At 42.5% G+C, this 17475-nt stretch overlaps 1 protein-coding gene across 2 annotated transcripts in view; it reads left to right on the plus strand.

The window, feature by feature from the left end:
* Window positions 1-9417: 9417 nt before the first annotated feature.
* The window catches only part of LOC133366664 (cadherin-6), a 219986-nt gene continuing 211928 nt past the window's right edge, over window positions 9418-17475 (plus strand). The window contains exons 1-2 of one of the 2 annotated variants that reach the window (XM_061590017.1): window positions 9418-9592; window positions 9739-10027. The gene's annotated coding sequence lies outside the window, so the exon portion shown is untranslated. Of the gene's footprint in view, window positions 10028-17475 lie in introns of both variants that reach the window. The other variant, XM_061590008.1, reaches the window with a different exon arrangement.

Below are 17475 nucleotides of genomic sequence, written 5' to 3' on the forward strand. Positions count from 1 at the left end.
CGTGTTTCACACAGTGGCCAATCAGGTGCCTCTGAGAATCACACAAACAATATGAGGGCAATAGACCTGTCCTGTTGTTATTCTCTAGCAACTGGTAACTGAAGATATCATATAGCCATCTTAATTTAACAATAATCCTGGGTGATTTCAATGTCCATGCGGAGGCTGCCTCTAATGTTCCAGCTCGGGACTTCATGGCCTCCATGACGACCATGAGGCTGTCTCAAGTTGTCACCAGCCTGACGCATAGGGCAGGGCATGCCCTCGACTTGGTTTTTGCTCCAGGTGGAAGAAGGGGTGGTCTGGAGATGGGGGGGGTGATTGTCACCCCATTGTCATGGTCAGTCCATTTCCTGGTGAAGTTTAGACCAGAGCTTGGAAAAGTTACTTTTTTGAACTACAACTCCCATCAGCCCAATCCAGTGGCCATGATGGCTGGGACTGATGGGAGTTGTAGTTCAAAAAGTAACTTTTACAAGCTCTGGTTTAGACTTATATCTCCAATTCTTCCCTGCAGGGGTGGTGGACAGATTAAGATGGTCCGCCCGTGGAGACTAATGGAATCTGCTGGGTTTCTGAATGCCCTGGGGGAGTTCCCAGTAGATAGAGCAGGTGACCCTGTTGAATCCCTTGTCACACTGTGGAACAGCGAGGCACATCAGGCTCTTGACAAGGTTGCTCCTGAGCGCCCTTTCCGGCATTGTGGAGCCCGGTTTGCACCTTGGTACACCAGTGAGCTAAGGGCAATGAAACAGGCTGGAAGACAGCTAGAGCGCAAGTGGTGAAAGACATGCTATGAGGCTGATCGGGCATGAGTAAAACATCATAACTGCCTATTGTGTGGTGGTGAGGGTGGCGAAGAAGGCCCATTTCTCTGCCTCCATTGCATCCTCAAGTAGCCGTCCAGTAGAGCTTTTCTGTATTGTCAGGTGTCTGTTGACATCAACTCCAGGAAATGGAGTTTTAGACCCTTCAGAGGCCCACTGTGAATTGTTTGTAAAGCACTTTGAAGGTAAAGTTGCTCGCCTCCATAGCATACTTGATGCCCTGTTCACATCTACTGTAATCACCAATGAGATTATGCAACGTCTGCTGCAATATCTTGGGAATGGTTTCAGTTGATGCAGCCTGATGATGTAGATAAGGTGCTTGTGAAGTTGTGGCCAGCAACGTCTCCTCTTGGCCCTTGCCCTTCTTATCTTATTAAAGCTTGCCGAGAGGGTTTGACCAAGTGGATCAAGGGTGTGGTCAATGCATCATTGCGGGAGGGAAATGCCCTGAAAGAGGCGGTTGTCTGACCACTCCTGAAAAAGCCCACCCTGGACCCATTGGTCTGTGATAATTACTGACCGGTCGCAGATACCCCCTTCTTAAGGAAGGTGATTGAGAGGGTTGTGGTACAGCAATTTCAAATACTCTTGGATGAAACAGATTATCTTGACCCATCCCAGTCTGGGTTCAGGCCTGGTTATCGATATGAAGCCCTTGGGAGTGGTCATCAGGAGATTTGAGGTGAGGTATCAGCAGTACGCTGACAGTACCCAGCTCTATTTCTCTGTACATCTGAATTGGGAGAGGCCGTGCAAGCCCTGGCCCGCTGCCTGGCCTCTGTGGTGGGCTGGATGAGGGCCAATAAACTGAGACAGAGGCACTGTAGGTTGGTGGTTCCCAAGTTAAGATAATTGGTCAATTGCCTGCTTTGGATGTGGTCGTAACTCCCAATGGCTTTCAGAGCAATCCATTCAGAGTCGGACCAGGAGTAAAACAGGGATGTGTCATTGCTCCTACCTTATTTGTTCTCTTCATTGCTATGATTCCATACCTTATTGAGGGGAAACTTCCTACTGGTGTGGAAATGATATATCAAACAGATGGAAAGCTTTTTAATCTCAGTAGGCTGAAAGCAAAAAGTAAGGTAATGTCAACCTCTGTCGTAGAACTTCAATATGCCAATGATATATTCAGAGAAAGATCTTCAAACTATCCTAAATGTCTTTGCAGAAGCATATGGAAAGCTTGGGCTTCACTTAATATTTAAAAAAAACAAAGTGCTTCATCAACAGGTGCGAACTAGTCCCTCTGTAGCACCATCAATCCAGCTTAATGGTGTGATGCTGGAGAACGTTGATCACTTCCCCTCTCTTGGCAGCCATCTCTCTGTAAAAGCTGACATTGATGCTGAAATTCAACATCGTCTGAGCTCTGCGAGTGCCACATTCTCCCGAATGAAGCGTAGAGTGTTTGAGGATTGGGATATTCACAGGGAGACCAGAATGCTTATTTACAAAGCCATTGTACTACCGACCTTACTGTACGCCTGTGAAACATGGACCGTTTATAAAAGCCACTCCCAACTTCTGAAAGATTCCACCAATGCTGTCTCCAGAAAATTCTGCAAATTACTTGGGAAGAGAGACGGACTAGTGTTAGCATTTTGGAAGAAGCAAAGGCTACCAGTGTTGAAACAATGATCCTTCAACATCAACTTCGCTGAACTGGCTATGTTGTTCAAATGCCTGATCACTGTCTTCCAAAGCAGCTACTTTACTCCCAACTTAAGGATGGAAAATGGAATATCGGTGGACAGCAAAAGAGGTTTAAAGATGTTCTTAAAGTGAATCTAAAAAAATGTAACATAAGCATCGAGAACTGGGAAGTCTTGGCCCATGAACGTTCCAAATGGAGGTCAGCTATTATCAAAGGTGCTATGGACTTCGAAGAACCATGAATACAGGGCGAATGGGATAAACGAGCTAAGTGTAAGGCATGTCAAACAAATCCTCATCGTGACCATCTTCCAACTGGAAACCTATGTCCTCACTGTGGGAGGCTGTGTGGATCTAGAACTGGCCTCCACAGTCACTTATGGACCCACTGTTAAAGACCTTATCTTGGAAGGCAATCTTACTTGGGCACAAGTGATCGCCTATGAATGACTCCCTCTGAAAGAGCAGGTCTGTAGTCTAGGGGTGCTCCTGGATCTATCTTTGTCGCTAGAGGCCCAGGTGCCCCCAGTGGCTAGGTGTGCCTTTTACCAGCTTCAGCTAGTAAGATAGCTGTGGCCATTTCTGGACTGGGATAGCCTGACCATTGTTGTCCATGCACTGGTAACCTCCAGGCTGGATTACTGTAATGCACTCTATGTGGGGATGCCCTTGAGGATGGTCCAGAAGCTGTAGCTGGTGCAAAATGCGGCAGCGAGACTGCTCACTGGGGCAGGGTATCTCCAACATGTCATCCCACTGCTGAAAGAATTGCACTAGCTGCCCATTTGCTACCGGGCCAAGTTCAAGGTTCTAGTTTTGGTGTACAAAGCCCTATACAGCTTGCACCAGGATACTTGAAAGACCGTCTTATCCCTTATATACCCAGTCGATCACTGCACTCTGCAGGTGAGGGCCTCCTGCAGATACCATCTTATCAGGAAGTCCATTCTGTACAACACAGGAAACAGACCTTTAGTGTGGCAGCACCTACCTTGTGGAATTCCCTACCCTTAAATATTAGACAGGCGCCATCTCTGTTATCTTTTTGGTGCCTATTGAAGACCTTCCTCTTTCAACAAGTCTTTTAAGTTGAGACCTTATCCCAGTCTGCGTATGTGTGTTGGAATTGCTTTTTAATATGTTTGTAAGCTTTTTTTCTTAAATCCCAATATGTTTTCACCTTTTTTTAGATGTCTTCAAAGCTCTTGGTTTTTAAAAAATGTTTTTAAAGGTGTTTTGTTTTAATGTATTTTAAAGTGTTTTTATGATGTTTTAAAGTATTTTTAGTGCTTTTGTTTGCCACCCTGGGTTCCTGCTGGGAGGAATGTGGGATATTAATCAAATAATAATAATAAAAAAATTTGTAAACATTTATAGACATCTTTCATTAGTTTGTCTAACCCCCTAATAATAATCAGCATCAGCATCATGGACCAGTAAACATTTTTACCCATATGCAAATTCATTAACTCATATGGTTACAGAAGTGTTAACTGATTAATCATATGAGTTTTAGTCAATTAATTAATATGTTAATTTGCATAAATTTATAATCAGGTCGGCAGCCTTGGAAAATGGTGTCCCTCAGCTTCCAGGGGTTTGTGAAACTGCCTTCCCGAAACTTTGATACAAGGGATTTCTGTTATGGTACAGGAAGATGTTATCTCTTATATTGGGACAAATTGAAATAGGATACATTTTTGCAGTAGTACTTTAAGGATGCAGAGAATTTTTTTAAAAAAATAGCTCTATTTTCTGGTATATTGTGACCATTTTAAAAGTTAAAGCACTACATTCTTAAGCTGATTCACACATGCAGACTCATTATGATATTCATAGCTGAATTTTTGAGCAGCTTCTACTGAAACGCACAGTATTTAAGGTGGCGTCAGGTGGTATGTAGGTTCTCTTTGTGGTATTTGATTTGTGACAACTGTTTCACACATGCATTCATCAAGCGATGATGATGTATACATCCCTCATCAGTGGTTTTCCTACTACTTAATGGACAATAATAAATAATTTATAATAAATAATAATAATAAATTGGACATGTGCAGTAATTTTTATCTAAAATTGAATTTCTGTTAATACATTCCTCCTTCATGTATTCTATGACTGAAATGTTTTTTAAAAATTCCCATAATGAAAGAGTGTTATTACCCCAATTTTTTAATTGTACATCGCTTAGAGGCTGCAGCTTATTTGACTAATAAATTTAAATAATAAATAGATAATGTTTGTAGGCTTAAGCACATATGGTTGGATCCAAGCTAAGCTAGTGGCACTTAGACGTTCCTACTGAAATCAGTGTGAAAGTTTAGTCATGAGTTAAGTCCCACTGATTGCAATGGGAAGTAACTGCAATTTGCTTAGTCTGGATCCAACTCATAGTGTTTAATAGAGGCTAAGCTCTAAACCAAGTTCAAATCACTAGGTAGCCTTAAGTCACCATCTCTCCCAGGTAGCCACCATCTGCAAACTGGGACTAGCAGCCTACCATATAGGGTTGTTGTAAGCAGAGCTTGGGAAAATTACTTTTTTGAACTACAATTCCCATCAGCCCAATCCAGTGGCCATGCTGGCTGGGGCTGATGGGAGTTGTATTTTAAAAAAGTAACTTTTCCAAGCTCTGGGTAAGGATTACTGCAATAAAGCATGGAACATTTTTTGAACATTCTAAAGCACCATATGAATGCTAAATATCATTACTAATTCTGAATTAACAACACATTTTAACCTTGCTGGTTAGTCCAACTGCAGTAATACTACTGCTATACTAAAAGGAGCTAGTATTGCGGTAGTGGTTAGAGTTTTGGACTAAGTTTGGGAAAAACCATTTTCAGACCCCTGTTCAGCCATAAGCTCATTGGATGACCTTGGGTAAGTCACTGTCCCTCAGCCTAAGGGCTGTTTTGAGGCTAAAATGTGAAGAGGAGGAGCCATGGAAGAATAAAGGGAAATAAGTGTCATAAATAAAATAACACTCATTTTAAAAAAAGTTACTTTTAAAAAAAACAGCTGGGAGGTTTTCAAACCATAACGAATTGTTGGCAAAATAAACATTTTTTAATCAGTTTGCCAAAAGCTGCAAGAGAAGAGACCAACCTCTCTATAAAGGGGGTTCCACAGCCTGGGTGCTACCACACAACAGGCCCTGTTCCACATCCCCATCTAAAGGCAATGGGAAATGGAGCAAGGCCTCAGCATATAGAGTAAGGCCTCATTTGAGAAGTGCAGTGGGCAGGCAGGTTCATGAGGGTGGCGATTGTCCATCAAATATTCTAGGGTCAAACCATTTAGGGTGTTAGAAGTAATAACCAGTACCTTGAATTTACTCTGGAAATGAAGTGGAAGACATTTTGCTGCCTGGGGTTGAAAAGCAAATGGCATGTTCTCTCCACATCCTCTGCTTCCCCCCATCCCAAAATCAAGGTGTAAAGTTCCCAAGATCAGTCAAGCTATTTTGTCACCTATAGCAGAAAATCCTGCAAGACCCTCTGCCCTCTACTGGTAGTAAAAATACAGTAGTAGTAAATTAAAGAACGTCTGCTGTCCTTTCATGAGACTCAGAATCATCTGCCTGAGATGTCCTCGTCAGTCTTCCTTTTGGTAGGGCTGTCCTTCCAAGTCATCACAAAGTGAACAAACTGGAGTTGAATCATGTCAGTGGATGGATAATACAACAGCCACTTATAAGAAAAATCTTCAAAAGCTTAAACTGGAGAATGGTGGAAGTGACAGGTGGAGAATGTTATTGGTTATTTATTTAAAATATTCATATGCTGCCTTTGAGAATCAACTCTTTCAAGGCTACTTACAATAAAATACAACAATACAATTACAATAATAAAGAAAATATTGGAAGACCAACAACTGGTGTTTTTTTAAAAAAACAAATGCAGCCCACCCAACATTAGCAAAATACAATACAAAAGCAGATCAACTAGAGCAAGAAGGCATGAACATATAATGTCGGTTCTGGCCTGACAGCACTGGCTGGATTTGTCTCTGGACTTAATTCAAAGTGCTGGTTTTGACCTTTAAAGCCTTACATGTCTTGGGATCTTTCCCCATATGAACCTACCCTGAGACCATAATCTGAGGCCCTTCTCTGCGTGCCACCTCCCAGGGCTGGCACCAGACTGCAGCAGATCCTTGGGCACCAGACTTGCAAGGCCCTTGAAAGTGGCGATGCGGCAGCACTACCGCCACCACCTGGAGCTTAAATAGGTTTGGCCGCATCATCACATTAGCATGCTGTGTGCACAAACGTGCCATCACCCAAGATGGAGGGGGGTGTTGATGCCCCTGCCACCATCCGGGGTGATGGCAAGCATGTGCTGTGGCACTGTAGGAAGTTGCACAGCTAGCCCATGCTGGCATTGAGGGGGGAATTGCCTGGGAGGGTGGCTGCCGCTACGCAGTCCTCACCAGCATCAGGTCGCAGGGCACTCACTCTGCAACCCAATGCTATCGCGGATCAGCCCAGCTCCAGCAGCAGGGCTCCTCTCAGCTCCAGGGGCCCTTGGCCAATGCCTGCCACGTCCAAGTGAAATCCAGAAAGTGGTAATGAGACCAGAGAACTCTCCCTAAAGAGGCCTGCTAAGCCTAGTACCAACCCTGTCATCGTTTTGGTGCCAGGCAAATATGTTTTTATATTCCCAGGCATTTGGGCAGCACCAATGTTGTACTGTTAAATTTGTTTATAATACTGCTTAAGAGATTTTATTCTTGTATTTTTTTTAACTTGGTTGTAAACCACTTTAGGGCACTTTTTTTAAGTGGGAAGTGATGTTCACATTTCATAAACCAAAACCTAAACATTTTGTTATCATCATCATCATCATCATCATCATTAATCTCTTCAAGCAAAAGCCAGTGGAGAAGGGTCTTAAGATCCTTCCAAAGGGCCTGCCCTGCTGCAACTCTGGCAGAGCCCAATAGGGAATGAATGCCCAAGCCATGGAGAATGTCCTCTGCCTCATACCCGCCAACTGAACCGCTCCTGGCAGTGGGCAAATGAGAAGGGCCTCCGTTGCTTACCTCAGAGTGTGGGCAAGTTGGTACACGTGTATCCCATCCTTCATATAATTGAGACCCAAACTGCTGTAAACCTTAAAAGGTCATAACCAGCACTTAAAATTGGGCACAGAAATCTGCCAGTAAACAGTGCACCTAGTACACTGTTGCATGACATGAATGTCTGGATCCCAAAATGAGCGGCAAAATTCTGGAGCCAGGTCCAGCCCAAGACATTTTGGTGCCTGAGACAGAGCTGCAAAAGGCACTCTGCCCACCCCCACCCCCTAAGTCAAGGTACATAATATCCCAGGCCAGCAAGGTATTTTGGCACCTGAGGCAGAAAATCCCACAAGCACCTGTTTCTATCCCTGACAGCAAAATACTGTCACAACGTAACTAACAATTTGCTGTCCTTTATGACACCCAAAATCTGCTGACTGTGGTGGCTGCCTCACACCACCTTATTATTGTAGGGCCACATTTGTAAACTGGGCCTTTCTTTTAATGAGAATGAGATGAACATCAGAAGCTGCCTTGTATTGAGCCAGACCATTGGTGCATCTAGTTCAGTACTGTCTCCACACTGCGGGCAGAAGCTCTCCAGGGTCTCAAGTTGGGGTCTGTCCCACCTCAACCTGCAGATGTCAGGGTTTGAACTTGGGACCTTCTGCATGCAAAGCAGATACTCTGCCACTGAGCTACAGGGGTGTAGCTGTCCATGGTCCTGGGTGTGTATGTCTTAAACCCCTTACTTTTTGGGAGCAGGGTCCCAACAGGATCCCTATGTCTCCAGCATCCTTTCTTGCTGATTGGAGGCAAACAGAGTGAAAGGAGGTGAGTCAGCCACTGAGAATACTCTTCTCAGCAGCTAACACACTTCCCTTTCATGCTTGTAGGGAAGTCTGTTGTTGTAGGAGAAGGTGTGTGTGGGGGAGGACTGAGGAGCGTAGAGATGACAGAGAGCAAGCGAACAAGGAAGGGAAAGTGGAAAAGGAGGTAAAGGAGGGGAGAACTTGGGCTGAAGGGGGAGGGACTCTCTCTGCTGCACAGCCTCCAATTTATTTGTTAACAAGGATCTTATTCTCAACCCACCAGCAAAAAAAGGGAGGGGAAAGATTGTGGTTTTGTTCCAGCTCAAAGCCAGCAGTAGTAGAGGAGGAGGAGGGAAAGAGAGAAAAAATATGTCTGGGGAGGGGGAGAGGAGAAACTGTGTGTATGTGTGTGTTTGTATGAGATTGTGCTTTTAATAATGTTCTATATATGTGTGTTGTGCATGGTAAGGTGAAGTGAAAATGAATCTGTGTGTGTGCATGCACACGCAGACAACACCATAGATTAGGATCAGGAATTTTCATGCTTAGGTTTCCTCCTAAAACTCATACGCTTTGCCCAAATGCAGTTACTCTGAGTCTTAGTATGCCAACCAAGAAGGGAAACTCAGCAAAGGAAGTTCCTTCCCTTAACAGCATCTTAGGACATTTGCTCATGCAAGTGCACAGAAAAGAAGAGATCTAACTGAAGGGGAACCTGCAAAGATCAGTGATCCTTACAGTGCATCGTAAAGGAAAGTACTCCAAAGAAAGAGATCGAAAGCTCATTTTATTGTATAATCTTAGAAGGGGGTGTAGTGGTGAAGGGGTGTGTGGAGTGACTTTGAAGAGGTCCTACACTTCTGAATTTGCCACTACACTACAGGCGACCACCCTGCATTATAGGGGCTGTATATTCCCTGTACAAGTTACAAGACTCGACTTCACTGGACTGGACTCTCCCTCACACACTTTGCCTTTTATTATCTCTCTCCTCCACATGAGAAGGAGCTTGACAGACTTCAAAAAAAAGAGCCCTTCTTTCTCTGTCACATCAGGAGAAAGCGGCGGCGGAGGGGGGGTGTCTTCCAGAAAGTCCTCCGCCTCCTTCTCCTCCTCGTCCCTCCTCTCGCATTCACTTGCAAATCGCTGGATGCCTGGAAGAGGCGCGTTTTCCTTCCCCCCAGCCCTTCAAGCTCCCCATACTGCGCTGCGGCGCCGGCTCCAGAGGCACGGCAGTAAGAACAGCAGCAGTTCGCTGTGGCACGCTCGGTGCGTGCGCGTGTGCGTGTGGTGTGTGAGGGAGAGAGAGAGAGAAGGAAGGAAAGAAGGAAGCAGGAGGATCTATTTCTATTTATTTAAATATATATATTTCCCTTTCCTTTTTTAAAAAAAATATTCCTCTCCATTGAATTAAGAGCGCTGAATGGAAGCGACATCACTGCGGAGAGAGCCGCTTCTCCGGCTTGGCGTCCCCGTTCAAGCCAGAGTTTGAAAGTGATGCTAGCGGGCGCGAGAGAAGAGACAGAGCCCCAGTTCAATGCAAGTAGCCTCAGCGGCGGCAGCAGCAGCAGCGGAGGAGGAGGAGGAGGAGGAGGAAGGCAGACGAAGAAGCGGCACCGTTGCTACGAACGCTGGCCCCCGTGTTGAGCCCCGACTCTGTGCGGCTGAGCAATTTGACTCATCCTTTGCCTTCTCTTCTTGCCGGTAAGGAAATGAGGCTTCTTCTTCTTCTTCCGCTTGTTTAAAGCAGGCTGGGAACGGTACTATTCAGCCAAGCAGATGCTTCCCGTGTTTGTCTTGATTCCTTGGGTTGTTTGTTTTCTCACCTCCCCGCTCTTCTTGTTTGGTCTGCTGTAAATGCTAATAAAACCCTGTTATGTTCCAAAGTTGGCAGGTCCGTTACTATGGGGCCACTAGATGAGCGCGGCAGCACATGGACAGCTATGCACTCTTGTAGAGCGGGGATGGGGGTGCTTAGTCTTTCATTTCTTTTCTTTTTCCCCCTTCCTTTTTCTTTTGCACTTGGATGAGATGTCAGCTGGATGCTAGCAATTAATGTGCTTGTAAGGAGGAGATTTGCCATCCATTAGAGTAAGGTAAATAGAGAGACTCTGCCTTATAGCGATGCATCCAGCAAACCCTTTGGACACCCTGAAGCACCTCGCCTAACACACAATAGAGAAATTAGTTTATTATTATTATTATTATTATTAACTTTCTCTTTAGATTGATTTTGATCTTATGAAGCAGAAGAAAAGCCACCAGGAGTGAAAAATTATTGATCTAAAGAAGGTGCACAGTAGAAATGAGGTCTTTTCTTGAGGAAAAGTCAGGAGAGCAGAAAGAGTTGCAGGAGATGACAGAAAAACCTGGTAAATCATGAAATTCTTTGCACCTTAAGGAGAGGTGGTGTGTAGGATGAATAAATGAGATACTGAAGTTGAGCAGTTGTAGAAAATTCATAGGGTGAAACATTTCAGGCAAAACTATATCATCGAAACACATTGCATGTATGCATGTGTGTGTATTCGTACACTCACCTACAAACGTTCCTACATATAACAGTTTTAATTCAGAGGTTTGCATCTGGAGATATGCAGATGGCACAGAGGTCAGCGGCTGTGGAACGAGGTCTTGATAGTGATGCAATAAAATCCATATTTTATGGAGAGTTAAATGCAGTACTTTTGTAAGTGCAACTGAGTGTTCATCTAGGGTAACTCCTGATGACATTCAAGGATCAAGAAGTTTAATGGCTAAAATTACACTCAGCCCAGCAACACATCTGCTACCTTTTGCCAGAAAGGGAACAGGAGATGCCTCTTTATGACACCTATGATTTAAAGTGTTCTTATCACAAGATCTGAAAGAGAAGGGGGGCTCTTCAGCCTGATTCCTTCCAGGAGGTGATTCATTTGTTTGATGAGAAAAAGGCTTTAAATGAGATTCATGCAGTTCTCATGGGAATAGCACACATTTAACTGAAACAGTTGTGTATGTTCCATTCATTGTGTTAAGTCATTCCTCGGATCAAACTGTGCGCATGAGTAACTCTGCAGTTGTTGCTTACTGCTTTGGAACTTGTGTGCAAACTGTGCTCAGTTTTGTGCAGAGATAAGTGCGTAAACTTATGCAATGAAGAGGTATGCCAGATGTTGATCCAGGAGGGCTGCATGAGGGATACTCTCACAGTTAGGTACTTTTGCTGTGTACATGTGGAGGCTTTCCATTGCTCTTCCTTCTTTTCTTAGGGCTGTATCAGACAGTGTGTACCAGGGAAGAATTTGGCTGGAATGTATCGATTAACGGCCCCTCCAGAACGAAATGATATCAATGGAGCATCTCTGTTTGTTTTCCAGATCTGTCTCTCTTTTTTTAAGGGGTGTGTGACTGAGGCAATAACGTTCAGTTGGAAAAGAGAGCGGGACATATCCAAATGAGTCTGGTGGGATGAGATCAAACGGATTCCTTCACCCCATATAAACACAGGTTTCCGTCCGGCTGCCACAGTGAGAGGATCTGATTGAACAGGCTCCTTTAAGCAGCTCAAATGTGCTAATAAATAACTGCAGGACCAAATCTCTTCGCTCCGATATCATCAGGCAGGCTCTAGCAGTTATCTGCTTCCTGGTTTTAAATTGATCTGAGAGTCCTTTGGCCCAAATTTCAAATGATTTGTGACCAAAAGTAACTGGTTTCTCAGAAATAACAGGCAGAGGCAGGGGAAAAATGTCTTTAAGGCAAGTGGAAATGATTCACTCTGATGGTAGCTCCCTGCAGTTGTCCTTTGCAGCCATTTGAGGCTCTTGAGAGCAGGTATTCTCTCTAGGGGCTTGCTAGTTCCTCCTTATAGTAGTTTTCACACCAGTTTCCTGGTATCATCCTGCTAGCCATCAAATATTATATCTATAACTTGCCATTAAAAACAAAATAAAAACAAAAGACAATAAGTTAAAATCACATTGTTCTCTGTTTGAAATACGCATTTCTCAGCATCCTCCACTCCTATGACTGAGCCTGTGAAAATAGTCACCTGCAACTAAATTCCCTTTTTCCCCATGAAAAGGAAGGCTAGCATTTCTGCAGCCCTTGGAAATAAAGCCCTGTATTGTAGAAAATGGTCTTTTGTCTCTCACTCACTGCTGAACTATTTTCAGAAACTTGGTGGAAGTTTTGACTAGACAAGTTCTGTTAACCAGACGGTTGACACCTGAATGAGACCAGTGATTCTCTGAAGAGCATCCTCTGCTTTTGAGGCATGCATTTTGCTTTTGAGGCATGCATTTCCTTCATCACATCCTGCTTTTTCATATTTTTGAGTGGACACTTTTTTCAGTAAATATTCCCCCCCCCCTTATTGACTTGTTTGATCTGGGATTTAAATCAATCCCGCTTAGATCATAAAGTCCTGGTCTCAGTCCAATATGATAAATGGAATGCTTTTATGAATGAAGAATTTATACGGTTGTTTAAATTAAATACCATGATTCATCCTTTGCTGGAATCTTTTTCTCTTTTGTTAATTTGATGACTGTCTGACACTGGTGTGTTGTTGTTTGAGTGTGTGTGTGTTAATGCCATCCCCAGTGTTAAAGCATATTATGAGTACAATACATCTGGATCTCGGATGAAACTATGAGCAGTTAACAAAACTGGAAAGATTTACATGCCCATGGCATCATGTTAACATCACTGTGGAAGCCAGCTTAACATCATGATTTGTGACATTGTGTTAGCGTAGCCTCCTTGCATGCACTTTCCTGCCACCTTCCAGTAACTCTTTAGAGTAGGGTATAGATCATGGTGGTGCTATATAGAGTAGTGGTATCAGGCCCAGCTGTGGATCTTCTTCACATGGTATAAGGATGGCTGCAATTCTGTTACTGATCTACTGACATTGTATATGGTACAACAAAAGGGAAGCATTCAGTGAGTACAGATCAAGAAGGAGTGCAACCAGGGTACAAGCATAGATTTATGAATTTATCCAAGCTATGGGATCAGTTGTTCAATTGGAGTGCAGTGGATTTACTCCTTGACCTGCTGTGAAATTATACAGGGGGGAAAGCAGATTTTCTTTACATGGTATCTTATGGCTACTGTTATTTTATAGAAGTTCCCTCCCAATGCCTTATTTAATAAACCCCCACAGAAATCTGCTGTGGCTGCTCTGGTGTTTCTAAAGGATTTACTTTCAATAATCATGTGGCTAGAATGCTCCAGTACTAGATATCTAGTTTTGGATGGGATTGTAGTTCTTCTTCCCATAGTCACATTCCTTTTTCTTCTCCTTCACTGTCTGTCTGTCTGTCTGTCTATATATATACAGAGAGAGAGAGAGAGAGAGAGAGAGAGAGAGTATAAATCCATTTGACTCATTGAATGAGCTATTCTATATGCTAGCAAATCAATCTTTTCTGCTGACTAGGTGCAGAAGTTGACTTGCACTTTGTAAACATTGGCTCTTAACTTTGAATGATGTTTTTGAGAGGAAGGAAAACTGGCACAAGCATTTTCCCTTGCATTATTGGATTCTGCCTTGGCATCTCATTCTGAATTAAGTGGGGTATGGTCTGGAAGGGCAGAGAAGTGACTCACTCTGAAATGTATGGTTCTTTCAAAATTACAGTTTTTATTCAGTGGCAGTCTACCTCATTTGCCTAACAAAAAGGTGTAAGAGAAGATTATCAGTGAAATTTCAAGCCCCCTAATACATGGAAAGCATCTTAATCATGATTCAAATAAGGAGACTGAAGATAATCGTGCAGCATTTTTGTGGGTGGGTAGTATAGTAAAGTTTGAGTTCGTAAAGCTTTTTCATCAAGGCATTCCTCCTTCCCATTGATTTTCCTTTAACTGTGTAGTCGTAAGGCTAGGAATGCTGGGCTGCTAATCTGGAACTGGACACTGTGGTTTCAATTATTTGTTTGTGATGCAGTCTTCCTAGATGGCCTTGGCCAAGTTATTCAGCATCATTTCCCTCAAAAACATTGCAAAACCACACCACACAAGTGTATTTAGCAGAGAGAAAATGTTTATTGGGCTAGCTCATGTAACATCAGGACAGGATTCATAACCTCTAAAACTCCTTCAATAAAATTGTAAGTGTTGGCCATTTAGATTTATTCATTTTTTTAAAGGAGGACTGTTCAGTAAAAATTAAGAATATAGCTTTCAATGGAAAAATCAGTGGGAATTAACAATGGTGTAAATTCAATTGAACTCTGACTTGTTACTAGTCCTCATGTTTGTGGCAAAAAAAAAGCTGTTTGTGACTGAAATACAACTTGTAAGCCAATTTAAAATCAATACTGTTTGCCAGGGTCCTTTTTTATTAACAAAATAAGAAGAATGTGGAATCAAAAGTCCTGTGCGTAGATGGATGATCTTGGTTGGTGCAGCAATGAGATCATACTGGGGGTTGATAATCCTCCACTTTCAACACAGCAATTCCACCTACTTCTTAGGCACGTTCCTCAGGCACCTACTTCTGGGGCACAGAGCCTTGCAGCAGACAATGGTAGCATTCGCTTAGCTTTCAGTGAAATGAGACTTGTGAATGAGGACTCCAAGATGCTTTTTATCTTAATGGGGTTCCGTAGAGTAAGGGATCCCCTTTAAATCTATATCACTGTCACTCTCTAGAAAATAGCAAACATATTCCTTAATTCAGAACACTGCAGTTCCTTACCATTCTATAGAAAGTGCTACAGAGTTGCCACCTCTTAACCTAACAAATTAAGTACATCCTGGTCCCTCATTGCATCAGTAGAGCAAAACAAGGATGATATCAAAATGACATTTATCATGAACAGAGTAGCTAGCCACATCATTCTAATTGTTAAATGTTGTGCTGGAAGATGCCTATTGATCACTTATTTTCTTACACAGCCATTTTAGCCATTCAGCAATTATTTTCCCACATAGCAATTTCAGTTTTCAGAAGTGTGAACAGCATAACACATTTTATTTCTACAAAACAACTTACCCTGGTTAGGATTGAGATCTTCTCTCTCTCTCGGGTTGTCACCTGATCAAAGAACTTGTAGCTGATTGAGCATATTAATTTAGTTGATCAAATAAATCTACATGAATTGGCCAAAGAATAAAGTTAACCATTTTGAAGAAGAGAGTAAGTTTAAAAACAAACAAACAAAAAACTCGATGTAGTCATGTTGTGTAGCAGCAGCAACCATCTTAGAAGAGACACACCCTCCTGTGTGAGGTGCCTGTGTTCTGTGAAGTTTATAGATGCTGCTTTTAAAAACTATTATTATGTTAAAATCTTCCTGGATTAATCAAGGACAACTTTTAAGCAAACTAAAGTTTTTAAACTGATTGATCCAACCAATTAATTGACTAAATATGGCAGCCCTGTTGCTCTTGTTGTTTTAATATAAGGTATACTTGTTTGAAGAGAAAGAGAAGCTTCTAGGGGCAGCAAAGAACAGTAGTAAGTATTATTGCTCTTTGCCTCCCTGAAGCCTTTCTTCATCATCAAACATACACAACAAAATTCAGCCAAAGTTAAACTTTTTTATTTCAGTAAGCCTATCCAGACGTTAGTTATCTCTCTCTCTATATATTTTTTAAAAAGTTTTACTGATCATTATTTTGAGTGGTATTCAATGCTACTCCTACTCAGAAGTTACTAAATAAAACTAACTTAGGTTCATTAATTTCAATGTGGCTACTCTGAGTAGGTCTTAGTTGAATGCACAAAACCTAACAATGTTGTGGATTTTAGCAGAGTTTTAATTTTATTACGTATATGGTTTAGAGTTTGGCATTTAAGCAGCCTATACATTTAAAAAATAAATACTATGGTGTTTTCCCCTGTTCCATGGATTTCAGTGATAAAATTAAGCAGATGCATCAATCTTTCTCAATAAAATCACTATATGTATGCAATTAACTTTGATTGGATTATGCCCGCGTTTCTGAAAATAAAGACTGGACTGATGAAACTTGGTCTAGACATGCAATTTCATTTTCACAAACACATGGTCAATCTCAGTTCATTATAAATGACCTACTGTACCTGAAATGCGGACAGCCCCTATAAGTTATGAAGAGGTAGCAACCATAGGTAGAATATTGTACAGTCAGAATGTCCCATGTTTTTGCATTTCTTTATAGGAGCCCTGCTGTGACCCGTATAACTCCCACTCCAGAAAACTTGAGTTCAGGAGGCCCACATCTAACATACATTGACATGACATAAAGACAGGCCCATATCATATTCACTTGGCGGCTGCTAAGTCACATTTGTCCAGAAGTGTGTTGCCTTGACCTTTCTAACTAGTAGGTATTAGAAGTCCTGTCCGAGTGTAAATCAGGCTGATAATTTAGTTTGGATAGCATTATTCCTTCCTGGCAAACATATTAATGCAGGTGGTGTTTCCCTTTGCAATCTTTTTTTTTCTGCCTGAAGAAGAAACGTTTCCCCTCTTTCTGGAGTTCTTCAGGCACACGGGAAGAGGAAGGCCCTAACCGTAAAACACATTTTGGCCTTATTGTAACCAATCCTGATTTTGTTACAACTGTTCTACCTTCTCCCCCCTTTGAAGGCTGGCATACTGTGTGGATGGTCTCTAATAATAAAATGATAGATATCGTTGTATGGTGTATCTGGGCCTCCCTGAATTTTATTTGGATCATTGCAATAGGTAATCTGGTATTTCTTCTACAGAAAAGTTTGTTGGATTCCCCCCTTCCCCCATCTGAGAGTTGGCTGATATGAAAAAGGCATAATGGGACTTAATGGTCCATGGTGTGCACAGTCATCCTGCCATTGTCTCGTATTTCCACAAGTTTTGTAGTACTTAGCACTTGTAGCAAATATGGGAAATGATTAGTTCGGTATGAACATCCCAGTTTGGAAACCCCTGAACCATTGCAAACTAAGGCACACCCCCACAAGGTTCATCTCAGCTCATAATGGCTCAATGCCAGTCCTCACCCCTACCTGTTAACAGTTCCCCTCCCCAGCACCTCACAAGTTGGTAAGACTGAGAAAGGTCAGGCCGGGTTCAAAGTTCTTTGTACTAGCATACAACTGATCAACTTAAGAGCACAATGCTTTTAAGGACTGCCTTCCTCCGTATGTCTCAAGATGCTCACTGAGATCATCTGAGGGAGCACTATTAGTA

The sequence above is a fragment of the Rhineura floridana genome, chromosome 1, assembly GCF_030035675.1.
Source record: "Rhineura floridana isolate rRhiFlo1 chromosome 1, rRhiFlo1.hap2, whole genome shotgun sequence".
NCBI lineage: Eukaryota > Metazoa > Chordata > Lepidosauria > Squamata > Rhineuridae > Rhineura > Rhineura floridana.